Consider the following 8,507-nt stretch of genomic DNA (forward strand, 5'->3'; position numbering starts at 1 on the left):
AGACAGATTTATTTATTTATTTATTTATTTTTTAAGAGACAGTGGGGTCTCACTATGTTGCCCTGGCTGAACTTGAATTCCTGGGCTCAAGCAATCCTCCTACCTCAGCCTCCCAAGTAGCTAGGACTGCAGGCACACACCACCACACCTGGTAGATTTCTTTTTGTTGTTTCTTTATTCCCTCTTTCTTCCCTGATTAATGATCACTGCCCAGCCCACCCCCCACCGCCATTTTTCTGTCTACCCTTCCCTTCCCATTGCAAAGTTCGTTTGCAATGTTATTTGTCAGTCCCCAACCCCCACTGTGCCCCAGATGAAAATCTAAAGGACAAATAAATTAAAAATTACAGAATATAACAAAATTCCTTTTTCTAATTATAAAAGACTTTAAGTTCTGAACTTATAATTATTTTTACAAGTTCAATAATAAAGTCTTCAAATATGTACTTGGTTTTAAATGTTTTTTAAAAACACCAGGACCAGGACAGAGTAACAGGGCCGGATTTACTCTCCTGCCTGAAATGACTATAAATTAGGACAAAATATATGAAACAACAGTATTCAAGACATTGGACATCAGGCAACAGAAGACAATGATCATTGAGAGGCAGGAAACAAATTAGGTTGTCCCTATAATTGTCCTAGTTTGCTGCCTAGAGAGAGTTTTCAGATTGTGGTGCACAGAGGGGGAACCCAACAGAGCCTCTTGGTCCCCCTGCATTGAAGAGGGAGGCCTAGGATTCCAAGGAGGCCAAGGAGATCAGAGTTTGCAGTGCAGAGTAACAGAGATGAGAGAGCTACAGAGAAAGAGAACTCTAGACTCTACAGGGGATCCCCTCAAGTATTCAGTTGCGTACTGTTCAGCGCAGGTGTGGGAGAAAAGAATCCCTTGAATGGATAAGGTGGAAGAATACCTAGAACTCATGCAGGGAGGTAAACAGTCCCTGTTACAACCAGCCAGGCTGGAAAACCTCACAAACCGTGGAGCATTGGGTAGTGCAATCATAAAGCTATTCCCTCAGTAGTGTGGCAAAAAAGCCCTATATTAAATGTTGCTCTGCTTGTGCTGAACAAAGCTTAGAAGCAAAACCTGGAAGCATCAAACTGTTTCCAAATACTTTGTATTCCAGAACAAAGTTCAAGAATATTTATGGAATACATAAATATCCATCCTCCGACAAAGCAAATGCACAGTGACTAAGATCCTGTTAAAAAATCACCAGGCATGTAAAGAAGCAGGAGACTATGACCCATAATGAGGAGGAAAATTTCTATCAATTGAAACTCAACAGAACTGACACAGATGATACCAGTAGTAGAAAAAGACATTAAAATAGTCATTTAATTGTATTTCATATGTTCAAAAAGCTAGAAGAAAGATTAAACATGATAAGTTAGAGAACTGAAAGATATAAAACAAATCCAAGAACATGGTAATGGATTTATGGGAGAGGGGGCTTCTCTGTGGGGCTCATACTGTACCCATGCCAGGGTAAATTGCAGCCTTGAACTATTGCCCAGCCGCCTTACCTGTAGGCTGTGAGCACTGGATGAGATTGCACAGTGCAGAAAAAAATTCCAAGTTGAGCTTCTAGAGATGAAAATCACAATTTCTGAAATAAGAATTATACTAGACAGGATTAACAAAAGATAAGACATTGTAGAAGAAAAAATTAGTAAACTTGAAGACATAGCAATAGAAACTGTCCAAAATGAAACGTAATGAGAAAAAATAATTTAAAAGTGAACCAAGCAAGTCATGGGAAATTTCAAATGGTATAATATACATGTACTAGGAGTTCCCCAGGAGGAGGATAGAAAAAAATAAATGAAGACATAACAGAGTTAATTTTCCAAACATGATGAAAACTCTAAACTCTCAGATTCAAGAAGTTCAGTGGACTCCAGGCACAATAAACGTGAAGAAAACAACATCAAGATTCATCAAAATAAAATTGCTCAAAACCAGTAACAAAGGGAAAAGCACCCAGAGAAGGGGAAAAAAAGACATATTATATACAGAGGAACTAAGATAAGAACAACAGCAAATTTATTGTCAGAAACAATGCAAGCATGAAGACAATAGAGATAATCTTTAAAGACAATCTTTAAAGTACTGAAAGAAAAAATCTGTTAGCATAGAATATATATAATGTACATCTATAGTGAAAATGTCTTTCAAAAATGAAGACAAAAAAAAGAAATTTTCACACAAAATCTGAAAGAATTAATCACCAGCAAGTTCATTAGCCTTCCCTTCTTCAATGTCTAATTAGTAATTCATCTCATCCAATGTACTTTTTATTTCAGACATTGTAGTTTTAACCTTAAAATTTTATTTGGGTCTCTTATATCATCCATGTTTTAATTTAAATTTTTGAAAATATTGAATGCAGTGATAAGAGCTATTTTAATGCCCTTGTCAGCTAAATTTAACATCCCTATCAACTTCATGTCATTTTCAAGTGATTTATTTTCCTCCTCTTTGCATGCCTGTTAATTTTTTATTGGATGCTAGACATTGTGACTTTTACCTTGTGTGCTGGATATTTTTGTATTCCTATAAATATTCTTGTGCTTTGTTCTGGAATACAGTTAAATTAATTGGAAACAATTTGATCCTTTTAGGTCTTGCTTGTAAATATGTTCAGTGGGACCCAAGTCTAAGGCTAATTACTTCCCAACAATGAGGAAGATCTTTCTGAGTACTCTACCTGATGCTCTATGGATTGTGAGGTTTTCCAGCCTGGCTGGTGGGAATAGGCACTATTCCCAGTCACTGTGAGTGCCATGTACTAGTCCCTCTAATCCTTTTGGGTAGTTCTTTCCTCAGTCTCAGGTAGTTTCCTCACACTCGTGCACTCATCAGTACTCTGTAGAATACTTGAAAGGGACCCTCTCTGGATCTCAAGTTTCTCCCTCTGTGCAGCTGTCTCCTTTCTGGTACTCTACTAAAAAATCTCGTTGCCTTAGTTTTGCTGGACTCACAGCTTCATCTCATCAGATAGTCTTCTAGGCTTTTCCTGGGTTTGCTTTCCCTGAACTCTCTCAAAGGAGTCCACCTGGGCAATCATAGCTCTTACCTTGTTTGTTCTGTATCTCTCAGGAATCGCTCTCCCCTGCTGACTAATGTTCAGTGTCCTAAAAATTATCATTTTGTACATTTTGTCCAGTTTCTTGGTTTCTGGCAGGAGAGTACATGTGGTGACTCTTATTCCATCTTGGTTAAAAGCAGGAGTCCTAGATCATTTACCATTAAATTAATTATATGTGATTGGCTTTACACCTACCACATTACTATTATTTTCTGTTTGTTTGATTTGTTCTTTTCCTGCCTTCGTGTGTATTAATTATTTCTTTGTGATTTAATTTTATGTCCCTTATTAATTCATTAATTATATTCCTTTTTAATTTTTTTCAGTGGTTGGCCTTTGGTAGACAATTTATATCTTTGCCTTGTATCTATCTTCAAATATTTCATATATAGTATAAGAAACTTAACAACAATATACTTACAATCTCTCCCTCCAATCCTTTTGTGCCATTTCTGTCACATATTTCACTTTAAGGTATCTTACAAACTGCATGACGCCGTTATTCTTTGATCTTTAGTCAGCCAATTATCTTATTATGCAATTAAGATAAGTAATTAGAGTAATGCCCACCCCACTACCCCTTTTTTAAGAGACAGAGTCTCACTATATTACTCAGGCTGGTCTCAAACCTCTGGCCTCAAGTGATCTTCCCACCCCAGCCTCCTGAGTAGCTGGGCCTGTAGGCATGAGTCACCACACACTACAGAATAATACCTTTTATATTTATCTTAATGTTTATCTCATATGTGCTCTTCCACTCCTTGACTATATTCAAGTTTCTATTTGGTATCATACTCCTTTTACATGAAACTTAAATATTCCATGAACTTAAATTTTAACATTTCTTGGGGAACAGGTCTGGCTGAAATTAATTCTCTTAGATTTTGTTTGTTTGAAAAAGTATTTTGGCTTCATTTTTGAGATATTTTTTTTTCTGGGTGCAGAATTCTGTAATGATAGGGTTTCCCCCCCAATTCTTTAAAGATATCACTCTGTTTGTTCTGGCTTGTATAGCTTCTGACAAGATTGTTGTATTTCTAGTCTTTGTTTCTCTATATATGGTTCTATTTTCTTTGGCTGCCTTCAAGTTTTCTCTTTATGTTTGGGTTTAGCAGTTTGGCAATGATGTTTCTAGGCTGTGGTTCCCAAGCACCAGGCCATGGACAGATACCAGTCCACGTCCTGTTAGGAACCAGGCTGCACAGCAGGAGGTGAGCAGTGGGTGAGCAACTGAAACTTCATCTGTATTTACAGCCGCTCCCCATCAATCATATCACTGCCTGAGCTCCGCCTCCTGTCAGATCAGTTACTGCCTCCCATCACCTCCAGAAGGACCATCTAGTTGCAGGAAAACAAGCTCAGGTACCCCACTTTGTGCCACAGTTGAGGGACCCCAAAAGCACTCCACTCTGGGTTTCATTCCCCAGGGGAAGCTTGGATCACTGAGCACAAGTGTTTCAGGGCATCCTGTTCTAGGAGGAATGAGGGCAAAGCCCAGGCTATTCCAGACAGTTCCTTCTTATGTCAGCATATTGCATTCTCAGAGCATTCCACCAAATTGCAAGCAAGAGGAGAAACAGCTGGGTCAGCCAGAGTCATTTGGGGACCTGTTCTCTGGCACACCTAGAAATATAAATGCCTCTTCTCCTGTTAGGCCATTAGTGTGTATGTAGGAATGGCAGGTGGGAGGTGAGGAGGTGGGAGTTTAGCCAGTCTGGTCAAGAGTTGAGCAGGTTTGGGCTTCAAATTCTTCATAGCAGTGGGCTGCCATTACTATCTGCTTAGGATGGTCTGGGATGCCAGTGACTTTTTCTCCGTGTTTCTGCCTGCCCCTCAACTTTCAGCTATTCCTGAGCGCTGACACCATGGAGGGGAGTCTCTCACACTGCATCACCCTCTTCCTCAGCAGTAGAGTTCTTGTTACTCGGTGCTAGGCTCATGGTGTGGCACGAGTTATTCTCTCACCCTGGACTGGTCTCAGTCTTAGGTGAACTCTGTGCACCTGGGACCAGGGGTGAGGCTTTGTTGACATTCCTGTCCTCCTCACTGTGGCAGCCAAAGTCTGCTTTGTATCTGTTACTACTCTTGGGTGGAAATTGACAGCTCATTCCCAGCCATGCAGTACTCTTTTTGGTGTCAGTGTAGGATTCCAGACCCAAGCGGCTTCCTGCCCTCCCTAGGAGTAGAGGAGTTTGCTTCTACCCTTCTTCCAGTAGCAATGCTCTTTGCCTGTGTCCTGGGAGAGGGTTTCCTACCTTTTCCAGAGAAAAGTGGGTTTTACTTCTGGTCTTCTCCAAGAAGCCATGGATCTAGAAATTTCGCTCTCTCATTCCTAATGCCTTAAGGCTTTTGCTTCGTGGGAGAAAAGATCCAGGGAAGCAAGCAGGCTTTGTACCTGTCCCCTCAGCTGTCCCCTCAGCTATCCGTTACCTTCCTCCCTCCTGTGCCAGCAAGGAGTCTCCCTTCAGGCCCTGCCCTGCCCCCAGGCTTGGAGGCTTATGAAAGAGAACTTGCCAGTGAGAACAGCCTCTCCTAATTTGTTAACATATTAGTTTACTTCTTCTTACTCGCTTGTTTGGAGACCACGTCTTTCTCCCATGCTGTGAAGAAGGAGAGACTTCGTGTGTGTCCAGCCTTGCATCTGAGGGCCTTGTCCCTCCTTGGGGTTTAGTTTACTTGGTTGCCTTTTGATTTCAGCTCTCTCACAGGCTCCTAAAACTTATAATTTTGTAGCTTATCCAGCTTTTCATTATTGTTACAGCAGGACTAACATGCTTTCCAGCTTTCTCCATCCTAAGAGGAAGTCCCATTTTCTTACCATCGCATTCTCTCTTTTCTCTCAATGAGCACAAGAGGTGAGTTTCTCATTTTACACGCAGGAACTAAGCTCTCAAAGAGGTTACGTACTTGGACTGGCAGGCGATGAGACCTGTGTGAGGTCTTCGCAGGGATGGGGAGAAGGGAGGCAGGCAGAAAGCCTGAGGGTCCTGGGAGGGGGGAGGGCATGGGAAATAGAGAGGGTCACAAATGCTCATACCTCTATCCGAGGCAAGAACTTAGCCGTCAACCAAGAACAGAAACCTGATTGGGAGGATTTCTGAAACACCTTGACCCGGAATTGTCCCCACATAGGGTGGGGAAGGACAGTAAAATGACTGTGCTGAGAACATCTGCCACAATTCACTCCATCCAGGACCGCCTGGCCCTACCTCCCTTCAAGCTGTGTTTCCCAGCAGTCCCTCAACCCACTCCAACCCCGCCATCCACAACGCAGAGACCCCAGCCTGCTTTCTCAAACATGCTCCCTTTCCAGCCTGTGTGGCCTTCTTTGAGGTGTTCCCTCAATGAAGTTACTCTACCCTGCGCCCACAAGTCTGACTTCTCTTGACAATCCTGCCCGTCCAAAGCTGAGAACAGGGGGAAAAAGCTCTGTGTGTGTCCAAGAGAGCAAGCAACTGTGTGCATGATGTGTGTGAAATGAAAGGGTGTGGGTGTGAGTAGCAGGAGGAGCTACTTTGCCCCAGCAAAGTTGTGACACAGCTCAGAGGCCAGGAGAGGAATTGTTGATACAATCACAATTTTAGAGCAGCCCTGGAGAAATGTGTTTCACCTGTCAGTACTAATGTTTCAGGGGAGATGCAAGTGCCTAGCTATAAGCAAGACAGAATTAGCATAGAGGGTAGTAAGGACAGCACATGTTGGGGTAACAGTTTGCAGAGCACTTGCCCGGGTGTCTGCTTGTGGGCCTTATAACTACCCCATGGAGGGGGCCAAGCAAGTATCATGTCCTGCCCAGGTCACCCAGTGAGTACACTGTGGAGAAGGGTTTGAATCCAGCTGTTCGGAATACAGATCCAATACTTCTCGTTATCCAGGTCGCCTCTGAAGTACAGGAGAGGACTCTCCCCCAGGGTGACGGTATGAAGAGAGGCCTATTGAGGCACCCCATGTGGCAGACGGAGTGAGCAGAGAGGCGGTGAAGGCACCTGTGGGATACAGCTTGAGGCTTTGGGGAAAGGGTGATGCTACAGTGCATGAAATTCCACCAGTAGGGATGCAACACTACCAAGTTCTCCATACTGTGTCTGTCTTAAGATGCAGATCTTCCAAAGAAGAGTAGTACGTTTGATTCCTTTGGCTTGGCTTTATATTAGAATAAGTGTTAGAACTGAGTTCAAATCCGGACTCTACCAATTATCAAAAGGAGCTCTGTGAACCTTTTGTTTGTAGTTTTGAACCCTTCTGAGCATTCATTTCCTCATCAGATTCATTTTCTTATCAGAAAAAACCCACAGATCTGTCATGAGGATGAAAAGAGATAATGAGCATAAAATGCCACTCACAGTGGCTGCCCCAGAATCACTCATTGGTTCATTTATTCACCGAATATTTATTGAGCAACTACTAAGTGCCAGGTGCTGTTCTGCATGCTGGGAATTCAGTAATGAATAAATTTCCCACTATCTTGGAGTTCATATTCTAGAGTAGGGGGATAGAAAATAAATAAATAAACAAGTAACTGTAAAATACGTCTGATGGTAAGAACTTTGGAGACCAATCAGGCTAGGGGAAAGGGAGCATGGGGGAGAAGCGCCACTATTACAATCTTACATAGGGCTGCCAAGAAGACCACTTCCATGAGATGACGTTTGACCAGGGCCTGAAGGAAGCAAGGGAGTGAGTGTCCAAGCCCTGGGGAGCAGGAGCTGGCAGGACAGGGAAGAGGAAACATGGAGGTCTTGAGTCTGTAGCATGTGTGACAAGTGTGAGGAGCAGCCTGAAGGGTGGGGCAGCTGGAGCAGAGTGGGGAAGTGGAGAGTCAGGGAGACAAGGCAGGGGCTGACGGTGGGAGGCAGCCCTGGCTTATGTCATATGTCACATAGGACTTGTGGCCCATGGGAAGAACCACAGCTTTTAGCTGACATGGGAGCCATAGGCACATTATGAGAGAGCACTGACATGGTCCTCCCTCCAACCTGGATACTGTATTGAGTACAGATGGCAGGGAGCAGGGAGGTGTAGAACCAGAGAAACCATTTCAAGTGATTGCAGTAAAAGGAAATAATGGCTATGACCTTGGTTGTAACCCTGGATTCTGTAGAGATTGGAGCTGACAGGATGTGCTGATGGATAGAATATGGCACGTGAGAGAAAGAACAAGGATGAGTCTACGTTGTTTGGCTTGAGCAACTGGAAGGACAGACTTGCCATTTACTAAAGTTAAGGAAGACCACAGGAGGAGCAAGTTTGGAACGGGGTGAGATGTAGGTTGGTTTTAGACATGGGAGGTTTGACACCCAAGAGGAACGGTCAAGTACATGAATGGATATGCGAGTCTGGCTTGCAGGGGAGAGGTTAAGGCTGGACATAAAAATAGACGGAGTGGGGCAGGGCAGTATTCAGAGAACTGTT

The 8,507-nt window shown here is 43.0% G+C and overlaps 1 non-coding gene across 1 annotated transcript; it reads left to right on the forward strand.

Moving 5' to 3' along the window:
• The first annotated feature begins 1,428 nt into the window (after positions 1-1,428).
• LOC138391177 (small nucleolar RNA SNORA42/SNORA80 family) lies at positions 1,429-1,566 on the forward strand. Its single transcript, XR_011234791.1, has one exon. It is a non-coding gene; the product is annotated as a small nucleolar RNA SNORA42/SNORA80 family (small nucleolar RNA).
• Positions 1,567-8,507: the final 6,941 nt, after the last annotated feature.

Source organism: Eulemur rufifrons, chromosome 8, assembly GCF_041146395.1.
Source record: "Eulemur rufifrons isolate Redbay chromosome 8, OSU_ERuf_1, whole genome shotgun sequence".
NCBI lineage: Eukaryota > Metazoa > Chordata > Mammalia > Primates > Lemuridae > Eulemur > Eulemur rufifrons.